The following is a 23,705-nucleotide window of genomic DNA, read 5'->3' as shown; positions in this document are numbered from 1 at the left end:
TGTGAAGTTCATGTCATGGATCACAACCGGTATACGTTTTTTCAACAGAGAAGGAAAGAGCACATCTCAGAAAGTAAGAGTGGGCATTGCCCCGGGCAACGTCTGCACAGTGATCAATGTGTAGGTACTGGTAGGTGCGTGCTGGGTCACAATGCAGTGCTTACTTCTTACTGCGAATCGTGCTCGGGATTTAAAATTCACTTCTTAAGGAGAAATACTGTGACACTAACACAGATCGTCACCACAGCTCCCGTGTGAAAGGCCCCTTATGATCAGGAGTGTGACTGGAAGGATGTTGGCTGAGTACTAGAACTGTCCACGTGCTAACTACCCTGTCCTAACGGACATATTCCAGGGACTAGACCTCAACAACCCCCCGGAAGCTCCCCACAGTTCCAAGCCTGAGTGAGTCCTGCTTCCGGGTAGGCAGCATGGCTCGGCGGCAGAGCTGGGCTGAAAGGGGCAATCTTCACAGTCACCCCTGATTTTTTTTAATAAATTTATTTTTTATTGGTGTTCAATTTGCCAACATCTAGCATAACACCCAATGCTCATCCCATCAAGTGCCCCCCTCAGTGCCCATCACCCAGTCACCCCCACCTCCCGCCCACCTCCCCTTCCACCACCCCTAGTTCATTTCCCAGAGTTAGGAGTCTCTCATGTTCTGTCTCCCTCTCTGATATTTCCCACTCATTTTCTCTCCTTTCCCCTTTATTCCCTTTCACTATTTTTTATATTTCCCAGATGAATGAGACCATATAATGTTTGTCCTTCTCCGATTGACTTATTTCACTCAGCATAACACCCTCCAGTTCCATCCACGTTGAAGTAAATGGTGGGTATTCGTCGTTTCTAATGGCTGAGGAATATCCCACTGTACACATAAACCACATCTTCTTTATCCTCATCTTTCGATGGACACCGAGGCTCCTTCCACAGTGTGGCTATTGTGGACATTGCTGCTATAAACATCGGGTGCAGGTGTCCCAGCGTTTCCCTGCATCTGTATCTTTGGGGGTAAATCCCCAGCAGTGCAATTGCTGGATCCTAGGGCAGATCTATTTTTAACTCTTTGAGGAACCTCCACACAGTTTCCAGAGTGGCTGCACCAGGTCACATTCCCACCAACAGTGCAGGAGGGCTCCCTTTTCTCCGCATCCTCTCCAACATTTGTGGTTTCCTGCCTTGTTAATTTTCCCCATTCTCACTGGGGTGAGGTGGGATCTCATGGTGGTTTTGATTTGTATTTCCCTGATGGCAAGTGATGCGGAGCATTTTCTCATGTGCTTGTTGGCCATGTCTATGTCTTCCTCTGTGAGATTCCTGTTCATGTCTTTTGCCCATTTCATGATTGGATTGTTTGTTTCTTTGCTGTTGACTTTGATAAGTTCTTTATAGATCTTGGAAACTAGCCCTTTATCTGATGTGTCATTTGCAAATATCTTCTCCCATCTGTAGGGTGTCTTGTAGTTTTGTAGACTGTTTCTTTTGCTGTGCAGAAGCTTTTAATCTTGATGAAGTCCCAATAGTTCATTTTTGCTTTTGTTTCTCTTGCCTTCGTGGATGTAACTTGCAAGAAGTTGCTGTGGCCGAGTTCAAAAAGGGTGTTGCCTGTGTTCTCCTTTAGGATTTTGATGAACTCAAAATGGATGAAAGATCTTAATGTGAGACAAGATTCCATCACCCCTGGTTTAAATATGAGGCAGGAGACATGCGAGGAAAGGCCCTCCAGCTCTGGGAGCCCCCTCGGTACTTAGGAGAAGCTTGTCCTCTGAGAACAAGACACTCGAGGACCGGAGATTTATCTCCAAGACATGAAGCTCACTTTCCGTATTTGCAGGGGGTAAGTCCGAGCATTTATCAAAGGTCTGCGGGCACAGGTGCAGCTCTGGAAAATGCCAGTCCTGTGGGGCTGCCTTCCCACTGGGCGTGTTCCGGTGGCTCCCGCTGCTGCAGGGTGCAGCTCAGGCTCGGCGGCCCCCATGGCCTGCTGCAGTCCAGCTGCGCCTCCTCCCCCCACACCCATCGCCCCCCAGCTCCTGTGCGAGCCCCACGCTGCAGCCATCCCGACAAGCCCAGTGGATGCTGTGGCCAGCCTGCACCTGGAGTGCCCTAGCGGCGTCCCCCACAGGCACACGCACACACACACCCACCTGCGACTCTCACCTCTGGGGCCTCCTGCCACACGCAGCCCTTCTTCAAGCACCTGTTATCCCAGCATATTTTTCATTTTTCAGTCACTACCAGGTGAGTGGCTTCCTGTGGGCAATAAATGTGTATCACTCTGGCTCCCAACACAGGGCTCCCGACGTAAGTGCTCCACAGATACTTAACTGAACGGAAGAAGACAAAATACCCTTAGAAGAACGGTGAGCAGCTGTTGATCCTCAGCTCACATGCGCCCTGTTGACACGAGCCCAGCATCGGCGTCTGGCTAACATACGTCGTCCCACAGCTGGCCTTGGCCCTCCTGTTCCTCTTGGTGTCTAGTTCACGGCTGGACACACACAGCCGACAGCTTCCTCTGGCAAAATCATTCAGGGCATAAGATGTTTCCTCCCTCTGCACGGGCCCACCACAAGGCCTGGACAGAAAGTCCCAACACCAACAGCAGGGTGACCAGAGAACGGAAAAGGTGGCAACGAAGGCCAAAGGCTCCCAAGAGAAGGGCTCGGCGCTGACTAGGGCCATTACAAGTAACAGGCAAACGCGTCTTTGTGACATATGGAAATTGTATTCAAGTTATGTAGTTACACACACTATCTATTGTATGTTCTGCATCACATGTTACACACGCGGAGCCCATGCAGGAGGACGCGGGACGGAGACGGGTGCAGAAACAGACACGGAGACAGAACACATCTACCGGCAATGATGAATGAGCACACGGCGCCGAGGGGCGGAAGCCACACGTACGAGGTTCACCTCAACCGGACGACAGATTCCCGCGAAAATCCAACAGATGACCAGCTCTGCTAGTGAAGTTTCAATAAATAAAAGAAACAGCAGCAATTATGACAAAGCCATAGTGGGAAAGAAACAGCAAGGACAACGGCAACCCTGTGCCTGGTAGGCTCCTGGAGACAATGCAGCGCGATCCACGCACCTCAAGCACCAGAGCATTCTCTCCCCCGTGAGCCGCGTCACAGAGACTCATCCATCAATGAGCAGTGCAGGCCGCTCCTGCATGAGCCGCTGGCTGGAGGCGGAGTGGGCCTGCTTTCGAAGGGGAGGACGGCGGGGCTCCTTGTCCTTGCCCTTGGAGCTGGAGAAGTTCTGAGCCAGCAAGTCAGCCTCATCTTCTCATGTGGGCAAGCCCCCCTTTCCGGCCTGTCCGCACCCACGGGGGACGTCCTCTCTGTTCCTTTCTCTGGACACGGGCGATATCATAATCCAGACAGACACGAAGAACCCGGAGCTGCCCTGCTTGTTGCCACTGCAAATCCGCGGCACGGGTGAAAGCCCGTTGGTGTCTTTGATCCGACTTGTAAACTTGCCAGAGCCTGGAAACAAGGCCTCTGCCGCAGTAGATCTGCCCTTGGAGACCCTACGCCCTTCTCCCTGTATCAACCTCCCAGCTTCCAGAAATCGAAGTATTTCACATGAAAAGCAGCAGGGGATTATGGAAGATGGCACGTGGCTATGAAGCCACTTGGTGCACCGCCAGCCAGCAACAGGACAGCAGAGCTGAGGGCACATCCGAGCCTCACTCTGACCCCGCTGAGCCTGAATGCCCTCCCTAGGCCCCCTCTGTTCGCAGCACTCCGGGCCGCCCGCCTACCTGCCGCCTGAGTGAGGCGCCCCCGAGAGAGGCGCAGGATAGGAAGCTGCGCACCTTTGCACCCCTGCCCCCCACGATTAGTGTGGGCAGCTACCTCCGGCTCCCCGCCACGGGCCCCCTGAGTCATGGGACTCCGGGCGTCAGACGGTTCATCCTAGACAAGACCCCATGGTCACTTTTGAATCCTGATACGTATTTCAAGTGGCATTTCAAACGAAAGACCGAGGAGTGCATCTATGTCTTCATGCTATAATAGTGCATCCCATCCGTTATAAGGCCACTCCGGCCCCCACAGTCAAGTAACTTGACCCGTTCCTCCTTCACACACAGGTAAGACTGGGGTCAGCTAAGGACAAAGGCTTCGCTGAAGGCTGCGAAGTAAAACCGTGACAAACTCTGACTTCCAGGAGCTCCTCCCAGGGGAAGGCCAGCCTCTCTGGGACGGACCCACTTGGCTCCTCTGGAGAAGTAGGGCCAGGGCTGCAGCACGCCCAGCCACCCCCAGACACCCCCAGGACAAAGGAATAAGGCCCTGGGGCCGGAGTGAGGGCCTCTCCTGTCCTCAGGAGATGCTCCGTGAGACCCTGTCCACCCAGAAGCTATGCAGGTACATCCAGCACCGGATAACAAACAGCAAACAAGAAATATCACAAAACAAAGAAAAGCCAAACACTCTGTCCTCCACTTCTCCCAATCAGAAAGGATAAAAACGTAAGTGGGAGAAAAACAACCATAAAAGAAAGTCCTAGCGCTTTGCTAAACGAACAAATTCAAGTTTAAAAGGGAAAAGGAAATAAGTAAGTTAAATAAAGAAAACTAGACGGACACATAGGAGATTGTGCTTGGCTGGTGAGGAGCTTGGAGACGATTCAGTTCCCTAAGGCCTGGGCCCCCGTCACCACCACCGCGCCCCCCACGACCTTGCACAGCTTCCCTAGTCTCACGTTTCCTCACGGGTAAAGGGAGAGATTGAACCAGAACCCTAGCAGACCCCCTTTCCACCCCAAAAGGTATGAAAGAAGAGATTTGTGAAGAACACGAACTAAACTGCTTATCAATATTTTCCAGAAGGTTCAAACAGGTCCTTGGCCAGGAGGACCTTCCAAAACTGAAGGTGTTCCTAAGCAAGCCGGCCCCAAACCACCTAAGAGAAAGTGGCTACAGAAATCATATAAATGGAGTGAATCCGGAAAGTGCCATAGAAGCATCTAGAAGAGCACCTGGCACACATCTACCTGGACAGATGGATGGGACGGAGGGAGCACAGAGGGATGACAGGTGAAAAAAAAAATCATAGCTGTTTTATAAGAAAAAACTGCTTTATACCTATGTTTTTAATATTTTCTCAATTTAGATAGGATTTATAAAGTTAAATTCTGATGCAAACTGGGCAGTTAGTAACTATAGCTCCTTAAACACAGAGGAGCCGCAGCCGAGGGGCGCCCAGGCCTGGGCAACAGCCACCCCCGTGGCCAGAACTGCCGCATGCAGTCTCCCACTCCACTGCGCGCCAGACATCAGGTCCTCACCCCCTCCTGGTCCTCTCTTACGCGTCTGGCTCTCCTCTCTCTTTTTTCTTTTTTTTAATTTTTATAAATTTATTTTTTATTGCAGTTCAATTTGCCAACATACAGCATAACACCCAGTGCTCATCCCATCAAGTGCCCCCCTCAGTGCCCGTCACCCAGTCACCCCCACCCCCCTGCCCACTTCCCCTCCCACCCCCCCTAGTTCGTTTCCCAGAGTTAGGAGTCTCTCATGTTCCGTCTCCCTTCCTGATATTTCCCACTCATTTTTTCTCCTTTCCCCTTTATTCCCTACCTTTCTCTTTCTTTTGTTGCTTCTTCCTCCTCCACCCATCCCCTAGGTGTTGGTGTCCCCAAGTCCCAGTGTCAGGCCCCTCATCTTTTCCCACTGGAAGCTCATCCACACAACCACCTATGAACGGCAACTTCAGCTCAGAAAACTTTTCCTGAGCTCCAGATCCACTCCCTAGATAGTCTCACTTGCATATCCCCCAGATATACCCAATTTTAAGGCATCGAAAACAAACAAAAAAAGCTGTTTCTTCTCTTTTTATGCTCCCTGACTTAGAAGGTGCAGTCATCCCCAAACCATCATGCTTCTGACCCACATGCTCATGGCCACCCATGTGCCAACAGCCCCACGCTGTCCCCTCTGTCCCCACTGCCACTACCATGGCTGTGCTTCTATGAAACCCCTCTCTTCAGGGCTCTCCTGGGTGGGAGCTGACTGGTGCCCCGATACCTATGGTGTGACCCGGAATCCGAGAGTGTGAGTGAGAGTCCTCTAGAGTCTGACGTGTCCAGCTATGCACCTGCCCTCTACCCAAGTCCCACAATCAGCCACACTAGGCCTGCTGCCTCCTCAACCCCCCGGGCTCCTTCCCGTCCCAAAGAATGGCCCACCCAACTCTGACCCAAGACGGCTTTCAAGCCCTCCCAGCCTGTTAGTCCCTGTGTGTCTGGAGGAGTCCTCCTTGAGCTTCGCGTGCACTCCTCTGCCTGACCCACTGCCTCCCACCAGCTGTCCACACCACCTGACGCCCAGCCTTCTCACGCTGTCACAGGCCACTGGTCTCTCCCGCCCACACAGTGATTCTCAGACCCTGCATGGATCAAAACCATCTGGGGAGTTTTCTTAAAACTAAGATTCCAAGTTCTATCACAGGTCGTAATTCACTGAGGCTGGAGCGGGTCATAATGCATTCCTCCACATGGCCAAAGGACTTTCCTGTGGACGGCGCGTAGGGTTACGGTGCATGGTTCTCATGATCACAACTAGGACCTCTGAGCGAAAAATGTGGCTTCTACTCATCGACAGGAAATAAATTTAAATAATTTAGAGCCATGCGAAACTGCAGTGGGCTGGTTTATGAGGCAGGAGGCTCCCTATCACTGCAGCTGTTGGAGAAAGGCTGAACGACCACATGTCAAGGCTGCTGAAGAGGGATTCATCCATCAGATGGACAAGAAATGTCCTCCACTTCTGAATGATTTTATAAAAACAGTAATTGTGTGTGGGTTAACCCCTGTTGCATCTCATTCAGAGATCCGTTGCCAACAGTGACCTCGGGGATACACCCTAGAAGGACCAGTGGTTCTCTCAGACATCTACAATAAGGACTGGTCATGACCCAGACTCCCAGAGAAGCAACTTACAGAGGTCTAGGAGTCAACACCAGGATTCACCAATTTTGCCTTAAAAATGGGACTTGAGTGGGGGTGACTGGGTGACGGGCACTGAGGGGGGCACTTGATGCGATGAGCACTGGGTGTTATTCTATATGTTGGCAAATTGAACAGCAATAAAAAATAAATTTAAATTAAAACAAATGGGACTTGAATCTCGGGTATTCTTGCTACTTGAAGCAAGGAGTTATAAAGGTTTTGTTTTGTTGTTGTTTTATTTTTTTTTTTAAGGAGAGATTAAACCAAAGACAGAATTCAGATGTTAAAGATCAAACAACCCTCACATTTATTTTTTCTCATGTTGAAGTTCACAATATCAAATACATATATTACAGACCCTGATCTCTAAGAGCTTATTCTGTAAAATGGTCAATCCAGGGATAAAGAAATACTAATCTTCAAAAATCAAATATTTAATTTTAGCTGAACATCCAACAAGCCTGCTTTTTCCATAGAAGGACCTGTGAATCGTTCCATTAACTATCTTTAGGGAGACAGTGTAAGAAAGACACTACGCTGCGGATTATTCTCTCCTTTCATTTAAAAGTAACCAGGGTCTCTTGCAGAACATTCATCAACTTGGAGATAAACACCCAATTCACTGTGAGTTCAGAACTTATAGGAGCAGATACCTACTCTGAATTTCAAATAACCAGTAAATCCTTCTGGTCAAAAAAAAAAAAAAAATTCATAAAACCCAGCCAGGGAATCTTTGTTACCTGAGACAGGCAGCCCTTTGAATGAAAGGACGTCAATCTAAATGGGTTTTCACAGGAAGTATATTTCAAAATCAAATGAATTTATTCTTATGACATTTCCCCATGTCTAGATACAAACGGGGTATTATCAGAAAAGGAAACGGCCAGCGGAGAGTGTTCATATGCACAGGCTGTCTTCGGAGCGACACTGCGGAATCTTTCTTGTGAGCAAAAAAAAAAAAGGATGAGCCCTGGGTGTTATTCTATATGTTGGCAAATTGAACAGCAAAAAAAAAAAAAAAAAAAAGTGGAGAAGGTTTTAAGAATTCCATCACTCTCTACAGAGTGGTAGAGAGTACCACAAATATTGAAAATTAGTATTTCTGTAACAGGGAGCACAGAAGTAAAAGCAGCCTGACTACTTTGTGCTAGAATTATCTGTCTCATTTCCCACGGCCCAGCTTCCGTTCCGCGGCGTTAATGAAGACGTGTGAGAGAAATACATGTGAGGGAATCTAAGTTTTCCATGTAGGAGAAGACAGCACCCCATTTAGTTAAGAGATTTCTCTATTTTAGCAACTCCTAGAGCCAACACTCACGATGGAGAGCAATGGCCTGACGCTGGAGCACCAGCAGGGCTACCGCGCAGGAGACCTTTCCAAGGACAGACAGACAGACACCTGTCTTCCAGGGGGACGAAGATCACAAAACCATACTAGAGTTTCCTCCATGACTCCTATCTACGTTCATCTGTCTCCTCCTTCGTGCTCCACATCCACGTTCGCATCACATAACAAGCAGCTTTTCTCTTGTTTTTAACAGTGAGTAACTCATTCATAAGACTGTTAGAATTAAACACTTAGAGGGCACAGAAGAAAACTCAAAATACGATTGAAATACTGTAAATCAGCAAACACGAAACTGAAGCCCAAGATGGTTATCAATCATGTTTTTTTTTTTTAATTTTCTGGATCTTATGAGACTTTGAAATCTTGGGGGGGGGGGCCTCACCAACCAGAAAGAGGATGCCCCTCCCAGATCTAGAAAATTCCTGGAGATAGTAAATGACATGTCTGGGAGCAAGCCTTTGATATGCAAATCAGCCAATCCAGAGCCCATAGTCTGAACCAGCCCCTCCGTCTTCTACCCTTCAGGAGGCAATATTCCTGGGCCCTAATCATCCCAAGGCCCAGAACTAGACCATGAAGATGAGCAGTTTTTCTAATTACCTGTATCAGACACCACACACCGTTTCCTTCACTAACTGCTCTGAGGGTACATCCTGGATCTCCAGTCAGACCATAAGCTGTGGATGCGGATACGGATGCGGATGCAGATGTGCAAGGACACTGCCCTATATGCCCTGCATCTACTCCCTCAGAGCGCATCACACACTCCAAACACAGCAGGTGCTCTATCAAATGCGGGGCTGCATAATACCTGCCTCCAGGCTTACCTGCTTCCTTCCTTTCCTTCTACAGGAAGGAACTACTGACAGACTCCTCCAGGCATAATTCTATTCGAAGTATCACTGGCTTTAGTTACTCAGGAAAAAGAGAACAAAGTTCTTCCCCCGAGGATTTTTATTTTTATTTTTTATTTCTTATTTTTTATTTTTTCCCCCCGAGGATTTTTAAATCGACTTGCTATTTTTTTTTTAAAATATTTTTATTTATTTATGATAGTCACACACAGAGAGAGAGAGAGAGGCAGAGACATAGGCAGAGGGAGAAGCAGGCTCCATGCACCGGGAACCTGACGTGGGATTCGATCCCAGGTCTCCAGGATCGCGCCCTGGGCCAAAGGGAGGCACCAAACCGCTGCGCCACCCAGGGATCCCCTCGACTTGCTATTTGTATAACATGTGACCCTACACACAAAAACCCCAAATAACATGTGTCATTAAAGAATATTTCTTAAAAAAAAAAAAAACGGAATAATGTTCATGGTGGGAAAGAATGGAAAATACAGGAGAAGTAATTTTAAAAATTAACACTTACAACCCCATCACCAGAACAAACCGATGTTAGTATCTTAGTATATATCCTACAGACTAAATATGTGTGTATATTTTTTTAACAAAAAATAGTATCATGCCACAGAGATTATTGTAGAATATTTTTATTTAATGTATGTTAAAACTCATTCTTTGTTATTCTTTGGAATATTTATTTGAAAACAATCCTCTAAAATTTATATAAGGGATCCCTGGGTGGCGCAGCGGTTTGGCGCCTGCCTTTGGCCCAGGGCGCGATCCTGGAGACCCGGGATCGAATCCCACATCAGGCTCCCGGCGCATGGAGCCTGCTTCTCCCTCTGCCTGTGTCTCTGCCTCTCTCTTTCTCTCTGTATGACTATCATAAATAAATAAAATTAAAAAAAAAAATTAAAATTGTTAAAAAAAAAAAAAAAAAAAAAAAAAAAAAACTCACCTTTACTCATTGCTGATAAAAGGATCAGGTCTAAAAGAGTCAGCAAAGAACCTGCACGGTACACGGAATTATTTAGAGACTTTTAATACTGACAGGCATCGCAAAAAGGAAAGTGTCAAATCATATTACGATTCCACCTAAAGGAGTACTCTAATGCTGTTAATCTGGCAATTAAATGTTGCACATTTTTTAAAATGAGAATTATAATTATAAAGACTTAAGGTATCTATGAGACTCCAACCAATATTTATTTTTAATAATATATAATATTATTAAATATATTTATATTTATTTATTATATTACAATATTATTTATTTCTACATGTAAGTCACAATTTTATTTTCATACATTATTTATTATACTTATATTTATATTATAATAATATAATATTTTTATTATAGTACTGCTCCTGACACTACATATTTTATTGTGGAAATGAGAACTACTATTATCATTGTCAGCTGTCAAAATACTTCCTAAAAGCCTAGGTCACAAGCCAACACTAACTCAAAGACAACATGGTAGTTAAAAATGCAAAACTGTTCTCAGAGCTCACTCCTAGCCCCTCTGATATGATGCGTAGCAGGTTTTGTTCTGTTTAGACAAAGACTCTTTTCGGTGTGGAATAATTAAACCACACAAGCACACTTGAGAAATCTGCATTTTAATTTCTACTATCATTTTCCTTTGGTGCAGTCAATCCTAAAGATTTTCATTAAGGGAAGCGACTCACAGCCTGCCCATCCACCCCCATTCTCCATTCTTATTTCTCAAGCCTTTCTGCCAGTTGACATTTTTGTGATTAACCTGATAACAGCACATAAAACTTGTTAGAAACATGATTAGTTTTTCCCAAAAAATGAGTCGGGTCCTCATATCTCAAGCAAAGAAAGGAAAAAATTGTAGTTTTCCAATTAAGTCCTTCTCGGTAGGCATGCAGTCAACAAGCCCACATCCAGTGATCTGCAGATTCCTCGTGTAATTTTCATAATGGAAGTCGGAAGGAACCTTCTGGCCTTTAACACAAATAAATACTAAATCTCACTCAAGAATAATTTATGATGTTTATCATCTTCGCCTTCCCCTTTTCATTTCTATTAAGTTGGTTTCCATACTGTTAGATCTATCAAAGCTGCTTTCTGCTACTTTCACCTTTTGAATTTTCTACTTGTTTTACTCAGTTTGTCTTCTAAGACGTGTCTCTATTTCTGCTACGGTCCAGCTGAGACACATGGACGCATACCCGAGGCAAGGGAACCGGGATCCAAAGGCCATGGGGCTGTACCCGACCGGAGCGACGTTTCATGATCAGATGGCAAGGCCACGCAGGCTCGTGGTATCCCCAACAGCTGCTCCAGATCATGCCTGGATCTCCAACGTGTCAGCTCCCTGCTACCCGCAAACTTACCGGCATATTCCAAAGGTCCACACTATAGGGTTTATTCGGACTGCAAAAGACTCTGCTTGATAAGGTCGCTAGGACACTGTACTGACACAAATATATGAAAGTAAAATTGTGACTCGCGTGCAGAAAAAACAAGAAAGGTTCCACTACAAGCTACATGAATAGCACAAGTGACGCGGAGAGGGCCTACGTAAGCTAGCACAGCACGTGCCTCGCCGGCCCCAACAGCAACATCCATGTACAAGGCAACGCAACTGTGGCAAATTCTAAAAGCCGGCTCTTTGCTCTTAGCACCTCTGCTCACCCTGTATTCCAAATATACGTCCTTGCCCATCCACCTCCTCTGTGGATGACAATCCAAGTTCATGCTCCTCTTACCCATGAAACCACCGCACGTCAACATGTGCCAACTGCATCAAAGCCAGCTGCTGACAGGAATGGGACCAGGCATGCCTGGCTCCGCCATCACCCTGCTCTCATTGACCGGGGGCAAAACCCCCCACATGGGACAACAGTGCGCAGCTGACATCATGCCCGGAGACACCTGTACTGAGCAACATGCAGCTCATCATTTCTCATCAAACAGGCCCTTCTCCATTCTGTCAGTGTGGCCTTCACTCCAGTGATAACACCTGACCCAGATGAGGTAGTGATGATACCATCCAGGCAACCCTGAGATGACATGCATGACGGACTCACCACTCACGTGGTGAGAACTCACATGGAGAAGCCCAGAGCGGTGATGTCCTAATCTCCCGGCAGATGAGGCAATGCCAGTCGGGCTCAGGGCCATGGTGATGTTGGCTGTCCTGCCTGTGGGGTATGCTTGGAGCCATGGAACAGCCCCCAACATAAAGTGCAAAAATAAGCACTTAAAATTTAAGGAAAGACATATGCACTCGGTTCAAGCCTATCCCTCCCCTACTGGAATTCATCCCTGGAGAAGCCGGCCGTGGACACTAAAGTGACAAAACAATGGTAATTTACATGCAGAGGCACATTTTTAGCAAATAACTCCCTGAGGCCACCATCACCTTGATGAGCAATTGGGCTCCTTTCACAGGGGGCTGCTTGGGACCCATAACCTTAAACATGTGCTACTATCTCCACACCCCCTCCCCATAAGCCAGTAACTACAAAGCATGTTCAACATCTAAATATTTGGTGTAAACCTTCTTCTGAAAGGCAAATATTTTTTAATTTTTTAAGATTGATTATTTATTTATTTATTTGGCCGGGGGGTGTGGAGACAGAGGGAGAGGGAGAGAAACCCTCAAGCAGACTCCCCACTGAGCACAGAACTCAACGTGGGGTTCAATCCCAGGACCCTAAGATTATGTCCTGAGCCAAAACCAAGAGTTGGACACTTCACTGACTGACCTACCCGGGCACCCCTGAAAGGCAATTCTTAATGCAAAATTTGGTGGGGTTGCTATATTCATCTCCCATTCATCTGCCACTTCCTCTTGGGGAAAAGGGACTAAATTCAGTGGAGAGAGAAGATGGGACAAAAAATACCAGAAATTCTCACTGGGGCCAGGAATGGACACTTTCATATCCCCTCTCACTTGTATTATGAAAAAGCAGCCCGTGCCAGTCTTTCTCTTTTTACTCAGTTTCCACTTCTGAGAGGCCTTGTATGAGAAGGAGTCCAACTGCCCTACCTCCCAGTGTACTTTTTACCTTTTGAGTAATGCTACTATAGAATTTCTTGACCCAAGCTATCTTTGTAAATAAATTTAAACAGCCAGTACATCTAAGGGCAGAAATTGGAAAGTCCACATTATATGTACTTATGTTCTTTTCACAGCTATTCATGCTCATTTTTTAAGTATTACCTGGAAATTCCATGACTTAAAATTGCAGACATCTTTTGTCAGACTTATTTATCTGAGTACGGATATCTATAGTGGAGGCCCAAGGTCTAACAGGATAAAACACAGGATAGCATGGAACTACACAGAATTACCACTGACAAATACTGATAATTGTCGTTGCTGGGTACACTGTAATGCTGCATATCTCTTCACTTGTATTTATCTTTCTGTATCTCCAATCAAATTACAACCTTCCTGAGAGCAGAGAACACATTTTTCTGGGAAGAGAAGCTCTACAGGATATTTATTCTTGATCTGACCCTAAAATAAACCTGCTTCCAAAATGGCTCAGAGATGTGATTTTTTTTTTCTCCACTGATAACGAGAGAAATCAGGAAAGTGAAAAGCCTGTTTGGATAAGGAGAGCCTGGCTCGGTTCTTGGGGTGGAGGGCACACCTCATTTATCACTCGAGAGAGCCGCCATTGTCAAGACTTGCTACAGTGTGAAGCTTAAGTCTTTGATTCCATGGCCCACCCACAACTCACATTCCCTATGCTCCATCAGAAACTGCAAACACATTGGTCTCACTGATTCCAAAGGCCAACAACAGTCAGAAAAAAAAGCTAATCAATTTCCAACTGTGCCGTAGCCATATGCCTGTTGGGTGAAAGGAAATATCTGAAATACACACGTCAATCTCAAGAATAGTGTCATTTGAGGGTGAACGCGTTGCGTTGGAAGAATCTGTACCCTCTGCAGTTGTTGTGGTTGGCCTGCACCAAGATGTGTTTAATGTAGCTGGCATCCAGAAGTTTAATTCTTTGGGATAATATTTCTGATGAAGTACTGCCGTTCATATCATTCATCATCTATGTGATTATAGTATCAACGTAAACGGGCAATGTCTCCTTGCTAGGTGTCCACCAGAGACAACTCCTGGAAAATTAAATTCTCTAAACGGAGTTCACAATCATGTTTATCTGCCATAAAAAAATATTCCTTCCTTGCTATTATTACATACTCAATGGAAAAGCGGAGTATTCGAGTTAGCAGATAACCATATGACTTTGCTTGTATGCTGGCTTAAATAACTGTAAAGACAGGGAATCTTGAGGCACCCACCTGGCTCAGTCAGTAGAGCATGTAGCTCTTGATCTTGGAGTTGTGAGTTCAAGCCTCATGTTGGATGTAGAGATTATTTAAAATCTTAAAAAAGAAAAAAAAAGACAGGAAAGCTCATTACTTGAGAAGTCCATCCCACTGTTGAACAAGTCCAACTGCCAGAGAAGCCACCTTCCAACAGCGGGGCAGAACTTTGCTTCCCTATACCTTGTACTCACAGGCTTCAGAATGATAATCTCAAGCAATGCTAAAATTCCACTTCTTCCTTCACCATGGAGCCACTCCATTTATTTAAAGCCCTGCATCTTATAAATATGAATTCTTTCCATCCTTGGGATCCTCAATTTACTTCTCATGTGACATGGTATCCAAATTTTTTAGTGTGTCATTGTCCATACTTTAGCATGAAACCTAAAACTGAACACAGATGTGGCCTGACCAATGTGGGTTTCCATGGGGAAATCACAGGCAGTGATTAGACACTAGGCTTCCACGAATACAGCATGAAAATCCAATGGTGGGGTTTTGTTTTCAGCTGCCTCAAATTCTTAATATACATCATAGTTTCTAGTTTTACTGTGTTCTGTTTTACTACTAACCTTTTCACTTTCCCATCCTAAACTTATGTAATTCAGTTTCTGAACCAAAATATAGTGCAAACCTGCATTTTCATCCACATCAAATTGCATCATATTGGTATCAATTTTTCTGCCTATCAATGTCTTTCTGAATTATGACCCTTTTATAATATATATTTACTGTTTCCATATGGAAATATAAACCATCTGTCTTAGTCTATTCAAGCTGCTGTAACAAAAATACTATAAACTGGGTGACTTATAAACACTTATTTCTCACAGTTCTGAAGGCTGAGAATACTGTGCTGGCAGATTCAGTGTCTGGTGTCTGGCAAGAGCACATTTCCTCACAAACAGCCATGCTCCTACTGTAACCCCACATATTAGAAGGGGTGAGCTAACTCTCTGCTGGCTCTTCTTCAAGGGCAATAATTCCATTCAGAGGGGCTTGGCCCTCATACCTAATAACCTCCTAACCACCTCCCTCAGGCCTCACTTTCTAACACTATAACCTTGGAGCTAGGATTTCAACATATGATTTTAGGGGGACAACAAACATTCAGACCTTAGCATCATTTTTCAAAACTTCAATTCCTGAAAAGCTCTAAAGAGGACAGGGATAGAATATCCCTTCCTCTGTAATAAACTTTTTAGTAATCATAATTGGTGGTTACAGTCTTAGTATTTTTCTTCTAACTTGGCTGTATCTGTAAAATGAGATAAATCAAAGGAATAAAGCACAAGATACTCTAATTCCATCATTCCTCATGTCCTTGAGAACTGGGATTCTCAGTATAAAAGAAAGATAATGTAATACAGAAAAGGTTAGATAAAACCCCAGTAATCCTGAAATGCTAAATTTGAATTGAATATATTACAATAAATTCAAAAGACCTTTTTTTATCTTGCACTTGTATATATGCCTAGCTCTATTCACTGAAAAGACCTAAAAACAATAACCTAGTATCAGTGAGCATCCCTAGTACTTAGATTACGTTCTTAAAATGCAACTTCCCATTTAAAGAAGCCAAGCCTTTTTGAAAAAATAGCTGGTTCCAGGTCTAGTGCAGAAAATGTACAAGATGAGCATGGAATCTCTTGTCATACCAGATAGTAAGAAAATCATCAAAGACTACTATGGTCATGTCAAAAGAACTCAGCAAAAAAACTGGAAGAGATTATCATTGGTCAAAGTTGGGGCCGTTTTAACTTCAATAATAATAATTGTAATGCATTGAAACTCATTTGTTTAAATCCATAAGTGTAGGGTGCCTACAATGGCCTACCAATGGCCTGGGTGGTGCAATCAGTTGAGCATCTGACTCTTGTTTTCACCTCAGACTGTGATCCCATGGTTGTGAGATCGAGCCCCACGATCAGCTCCGTGCTGCATGCAGAGTCTGTTTGAGACTCTCTTTCCCTCTCCCCCTGCACTTCCCACGCTTTCACTCTCATTCTCGCTCTCTAAAATACATAACTCTTAAAAAAATAAAATAAATCCTTAAGTTCATATATATTTTTTAAAAACTAACAGTGACTTTAAAAATATGGTGGCTAAAAGGAACATCAAGTATTTATATGAATTGTACCACTGGGTAACCAAATGGTAGAGAAGGGGAGGCATCAAAATGTTCCAGATAACAAAGTGTTCCAGATAACAAGAAAATGTTCGAGATAACAAGAAAAAAGAAATGCTATTACAACATGACTAGTTTATAGCCTCCAATAAACTAACGGAGCTAGGAACATAACACTTTAAAAAAGGTAGACATGCAAACATTATATGCCTTCTGATGAAAGAACACAAATCGTCTTCTAAACCAAATACTGAATCTTCTGGATACAGTTACCATGCTACAGGGACTACGAAAGACAGAGAAACATGCTGAATTGCACTATGACTATGCAACTACCAAAATCCAAACTGAAGGAAACTATAGGTCAGTAGATCCCAGATCTTTAACAAATAAACTTCAAGGAAAACAGGGATAAAGTGAGAACCTGTATATTAATAAGAAACTTAGAAGACTTATCAAGTACTTTTTTAAACACAGGGAAAGATTATAGATTCAACTTAGATGATTAAATCATAAAGAAATTCCAGTAAGTCATTATTAGGAAAGACAAGGTAGTAGTTACTTTTGGAAGGAAGAAAGGAGGAGAAAGATGAGATGGGAAAGGGGCACATATAGGGGCTTCTTGGGTGGGTGGCAAAGTTCTATTCTTGATATTAGTGATGGTTACAGGCTTATTCATCATAGAATAATTTACTGAACTATAAATTTTTATATGTTTCTGCAAACTTGTTTTATCTTACAGTATACTAGAAATTAGAAGAGAAATTATTTTTAATTTTAAGTAAAATGCCTCTCCTCTTTTCTCTTCCTTTTATACTCCTGCATCTTTTCCACTTGATTTAGCATAAAACAGCAAAAATGGACAATTAAAGTTTTTTTTATTCAATTAAATATGCTAAACTACCTTGAAACAATGCATTTACATCACCTGAATCTATTGCATACTTGGTTTATTGGCACCACACCCATCCTGAGCAGCTGTGGGTGCTGACTCCCAACAGCTTACAGACACCCCTTCTCAAGAAATTCTCCTTGGCTGAATGGGAGCCACGACCATTATGCCCAATGGCCCAATGGCCTACCCCATACCTCAGCACCTCTAGCCCTCAGGCAGCCACAGCCAGAGAGGGACTGATAATACAAAAGCCCGGCCCTACCCTTCCCTCAAAATTAGACCAATTCATGCTGGGGAGTCTCCAGAGGACGGTGCTGAAATAAGACTCTGGCTGAGACCACTTACTTGCTTAGCTCCTCCCTATGGCCCAGTCCTGCTCTCCCCAATCCCCTGTTCCTGAGAATATGTCCTCAAATAAATACTTGCAACTATATTGTTATCTTAGGCTTTGCTTCTAGAAAACCAACTTAAGGGGCATCTGGGTGGCTTGAGCATCTGACTTCAGCTTAGGTCATGATCTCAGGGTCCTGGGAGCCCTTCATTGGGCTCAGCAGGGTGTCTGCTTGTCCCCCCTCCCTCTGCGTCTCCCCTCACTCATGCTCGTCTCTCTTTCAAATAAATAAAATATTTAAAAAGAAAGAATCAACTTAAGACTTGAAAATGAAGTGTCACTTTTGTAGTGAAAAAAGTGGCTTTTTTTATTGGAGTTCAATTTGCCAACATACAGCATAACACCCAGTGCTCATCCCATCAAGTGCCCCCCCTCAGTGCCCGTCACCCAGTCACCATAAGAAAAATGAATTACTGATAGGTATAAGAGGTCTCTCTAAGTGATCATGAGTAAGAATTTTGTTATTCTAGAAACACTAAATGCCACCAGCAAGTCCCAACATCTTTTATTACTTAATGTGGATGAGCCACTAACTCCCTACAAACTCCCTAATAACTGGCCTCTAATATCAACTCTATAGGAAAGACAAAGAGCAAAGGATCCTAATTTCTCTTGCTAGCTGATTACCGGAACCTTCCATTAAACAACATCTCAAGAGTCATCCAAGTTACCCAAATGGAAAGATCAAGTTGACTTCTCACTATATCTCCAGATTCATCAAGTCTCCAAGTCTTCCTAAGTCTTAAGCACTGTATGGAGTGTACAATTGTAGATGAAAAGAATAGGTAAGGTCTGATTAAATGAAAATAGACAAACAAAAATCTTGACAATACAGACTAACTGGAGGAACACCCAGAGCCTCTAAAAGTTCCCCTGTGATACTGTGCCATTCTTTGCCACAGCATGAAAGTATGACAAATATTTAATCTGCAAATTGAACATACATATATATCAATGTGTCAAAAAAGCACAGAACTGAGGTGGAAACAAGCACCTCTTTCAATTCATTTCAGTTTCAGGGGTTTAATTAAGCTACTTGGTGTTGATAGCAGGGGTTTCAGGGAAGACTTCCACGAAGATGAATCTTGGTGGCACTGGAGATAGCTTCAAAGTCGACCCTAAACTGCCAAAGGACTCAATAAAGGCCTTCAGTACATTTATCAGTATCTAACAACATGCACTCCTGCCTTTTGATCAGTATTAAGAGACAAACTGCACACTGAGGAAGACTTTAGCAAATCCTCTGCAAAATGATTTTGGAGTATATTTTATAAGAAAGTTTGCTTTATATCCATTAACAGGTTCTAAGTTCAGAACACAAGATGAATAATCTCTGAATCACACAGTCAAAAGGCTCAGATGGTCATTTACCCATTCCTATTCTTCAAAGAAGGATCGTACCTAAACCATCACAGGCCTACCTGTATTTGTATTTTTATTTAATAGGTTATAAATCAGTCCAAACCATTTCTAGTTCTCCGTATCTTTCCATCACACAAACATAATTTCCAAATCACAGTACCCTATGTGAAAACTAAAGAATGTAAACCCAATAGTTGTGGGAAAAGATTCCCATTTTATAGCCATTCCATGCTGATTGCCCCAAAAATCAGACAAAAATTCATACCATTCTAAAAGCAACTTCTAAAAAAAAAAAATAATAAAAGCAACTTCTCTTTTTGTGAATAAAAAGACATTGCATTGCATTTATATCAGCACAATGAAAACTTCAGGATGAGAAATTTTAGTGTAAAAATTGACAATTTCATATTGCATTTTCAAAAATAGCTGAATAAATTAAACTTTAAATGTTTTTAGTCATTTGAGCTAAATCCCTGATGTACTAACTGGACAAACATCTGGAGAAGTGATGTCAGCAACACAGAACACTAAGAGACTACAATCCCTTGTTGATCTGCAGAAACAAACACATCAGGTCAGCTACATTAATTTTATAGGAGCCAGAGAAAACAAAAGTCTACAGCAACCAAGCAAAGGACCAAACAAGAAGCCATATTCAAAACAGCAGGAAATTTCCTTGCACCTTTTTTCACCCATGTCCCAACCCTATCCTAGCCTGGCCATCTGGAAGAAGTGGCAGCCCTGTTCCCAATTCTCTCTCTTGAAAGAGGAAGCAGAGCAGACCTATTTTGCAAAATTCCAACCTGTCTAGGGACTGCACAAGAGATTGGTTTTTGTGTCAACTAACTCAGAGCTCAGACAGCCAAAAAAGCAACACAGCTTGGATTCAAGACTAAGAAAATTCCTAGGAAAGAGGTAGCAGCAATAAGAGCTGAAAGGAGACACCAGATACATGTGGCAAGAACTTTACAGAGAGGCGTACAATAGAAAATGAAAGGCCAAGAGAAGGAATCAAGATAAGAATCTAGGGAATTAAGACATTGAAAAGCAGCCACATTTACACAAAAGTCAAGCATACACACAGGCTAACGCAAGACACATCCAGAAAAGGCGCCAAAAGACATTAAGCCTTCACAACTGGGTGATCCCAAAGTTCAGAACATGGTCTAACTAATCAATGAAGTAATGAAGTAACTAGGGTTACTTCCCTAGCAAATAACCACCATGAAAAGACAAGAAGTAGCTGGTTTTCTTTTTCCCAATGCATAGTTTTCAACAATAACAACAACAAAAACCATAAGGCATACCAAAAAAGCAGAACTTACCAATTATATCTCAATAAAACTGGAGAGGGAAAAGACAGGAAAACATGGTTCCTTTACAGGAATAAAATTAAGTGGTATGGGATGCCTGGGTGGCTCAGTGGTTGAGTGTCTGCCTTCAGAGCAGGGCATAATCCAAGGGTCCTATGATAAAGTCCCACATCTCCCTCTCCCTGTCTCTGCCTCTCTCTGTGTGTCTCTCATAAATAAATAAAACCTTAATAAAAAATATTAGTGGTAAAGCTGTTCCTTAAGAAACACAAGAAGCAGACATATCACACAAAGAACCTAACATAAGTGTCTTATACGCTCAAAGAGCCAGAGGAAAACATGAACAAAAATCTAGAGAATCAGGATAATAATACATCAACAAAATTCAACAGAAATTGTAAAATAGGAGGCCCCTGGGTGGCTCAGTGGTTGAGCATCTGCCTTTGGCTCAGGTCATGATCCTGGGGTCCTGGGATCCAGTCCTGCATCAGGCTCCCAGGAGAACCCTGCTTCTCCCTCTGCCTATGTCTCTGCCTCGTTCTCTGTGTCTCTCATAAATAAATCAATTTTTTTTTAAAAAATTTGTAAAATGGAACCAAAAAGAAGTTCTGGAGATGAAAAACACAATAACTGAATTGAAAAATTCCCTAAAGAGGTTTAATAACAAACTTCAACAGGTAGAAGAAAGAATCAGACAACCTAAAGACAGGTAATTTGAAATTATCAAATCTGAGAAGGAGAATATATTGAAGAAAAGTGAACAGAGTCTAAAGAACTTATATGACACCATCAAACGGACCCATATATACATTATAGGAGTCCCATAAGATAAGGAAAGAACAGGTAGATATTATTTGAGGAAATAATAGCTAAAAATTTCCCAAATTTGAGGAAAAAAAATCTGAGATCTACAACTCCAAACAGGATAAACACAAAGATACACCAAGGCACAATATAATCAAACCACTGAAAATCAGAAAGAGAATCATAAAATCAGCAAGAGCCTACGACATAAAACAGATCCTCAACAGGATTATCAGTAGACTGGTCAGCGAAAACCTAGTAGGCCAGAACACAGTGCAATGATAAATTTTAAATGCTTAAGGTGGGGAGCACCTTGGTCACTGAATCAATTAAGTGTCTGTCTCTTAGTTTCAGCTAAGGTCATAATCTCAGCAGCATCCTGGGATTGAACCCTGCATCTCGTTGCTGTGCTCAGCACAGAGTCTGCTTGAGACTATCTCTTCCCTCTCTTTCTGCCCTTCCTCCTCATGCTTGTGGGTGCATGCACGCAAGTACATGCGCACATGCTCTCTCTCTCTCTCTCAAATGCATAAATAAATCTCAAAAAAAACAACTGAAGAAAGAAATTAGACAGGTCTACACTAATAGGAGATTCCAGTACTCTAACTTCAATAATGGAAACAAAGACAACCAATAAGGAAATAGATGACTGAACACTACCACCAATTGTACCCTAGCGGACACATACAAAACACTCCACACAAAACAGAATACACTTTTTACAAGTGCATGTGGAATATTCTTCATGATGAAACATTTGTTAGAACCACAGAACAAATCAGTAAATTTTTAAAGACTGAAATAATACAAAATATCTTTTCAACCACAATGGGGGAAAAACAGAAATCAATATCAGAAGGAAAAGTCAAAGATGTACAAACTTGAGGAACCTATATAATATGCTATTATTTGAGTCAAAAAAATTGTAGGAGATATTAGACATTCTCTTGAGACAAATGAAAATAAAACAACATACTAAAACATGAAATGCAGCAAAGCAATGATAAAAAGGGAAATTCATAGCTATACACACTTAAAATTTAAAAAGATCTAAAATCATCACCCTAACTTTACACCTTAAGGATCTAAAAAAAAGAACAAATAAAACTCAAAGCTAGAAGGACATAAATAATAAATATGAGAGATAAATGAAATAGATAAAAGAAAAACATTAGAGAAAGAGTAACAAAATCAAGAAAGGATATGTTGAAAATAAATCAACCAAATTGTCTCACTTTTTTGCTGGACTACCAAAGAAAAAATAAAAGATCCAAAATACTAAAATCAAAAATAAACGTGGGAATAAAGGGAAAGGAGAGAAGAGGAGTGAAAATATCAGTGAGGGTGACAAAACATGAGAGACACCTAACTCTGGGAAACGAACAAGGGGTAGTGGAAGGGGAGGTGAGCAGGGGGTTGGGTTGACTGGGTGACAGGCACTGAGGTGGGCACCTGGAGGCATGAGCACTGGGTGTTATACTAAATCTGAGCAAATTGAACTCCAATAAAAAAAATTTTAAAAATAAAAGAATAAAAAAATAAAGTTGGAATGCTTAGAAAATTAATTTCCCTTTAAAAATTAAAATAAACAAACAAACAAACGTGGGAACAATGCTACCAGTATGACAGAAGTAAAAAGGATTATAAGAGAACAATTAGATGCCACATATTGGACACCTAGATGATATCCAATAGGATATCTAATGGACAAATTCCTAGAAAGACATAACTCACACAGACTGAATCACAAAACATAGAAAAAGACCAATGACAAATAAGGCAATTGAATCAGTAATCAAAATCACCATCAAAAAAAGCCCAGGACCAGGGACGCTTGGGTGGTGTGGTGGTTGAGCATCTGCCTTTGGCTCAGGGCATGATCCCAAGGTTCTGGGATCGAGTTCACATCAGACTCACCACAGGGAGCCTGCTTCTCCCTCTGCCTATATCTCGGCTTCTCTCCCTGTGTCTCTCATAAATAAATAAATTAATTTAAAAAAAAAAGCCCAGGACCAAATGTCTTCACTGTGAATTCTACCAAACATTTAAAGAATTAACACCAATTCCTCTCAACTCTTCCAAAATACTAAAGATAAGGAAATACTTCCTAACTCATTCTATGAGATGGGAAATACCAATACCAAAGCAGACAAAAATGCTACAAGAAAACTACAGACCTTATGAATAATGATGCAAAAAACTCACAACAAAATACCACCAAACCAATTTCAACAGCATATGCACTGAGCGGGGCACTTGACGGGATGAGCACTGGGTGTTAAGCTATATGTTGGCAAATCAAACTCCAATTAAAA

The 23,705-nt window shown here is 42.9% G+C and overlaps 1 protein-coding gene across 19 annotated transcripts in view; it reads right to left on the bottom strand.

The window, feature by feature from the left end:
• The window catches only part of LDLRAD4 (low density lipoprotein receptor class A domain containing 4), a 386,138-nt gene that overhangs the window by 248,814 nt on the left and 113,619 nt on the right, over positions 1-23,705 (bottom strand). For 5 of the 19 annotated variants that reach the window (XM_072757822.1, XM_072757826.1, XM_072757839.1 and 2 more), the window contains exon 3: positions 14,471-14,554. The exons of the other annotated variants lie outside the window; for them this stretch is intronic. The gene's annotated coding sequence lies outside the window, so the exon portion shown is untranslated. The remainder of the gene's footprint in view (positions 1-14,470; positions 14,555-23,705) is intronic. 19 annotated transcript variants of the gene reach the window in all.

The sequence above is a fragment of the Vulpes vulpes genome, chromosome 5 (genome assembly GCF_048418805.1).
Source record: "Vulpes vulpes isolate BD-2025 chromosome 5, VulVul3, whole genome shotgun sequence".
NCBI lineage: Eukaryota > Metazoa > Chordata > Mammalia > Carnivora > Canidae > Vulpes > Vulpes vulpes.
Note: the sequence above shows the minus strand (reverse complement) of the source record. Positions and strands in the feature narration are given on the sequence as shown.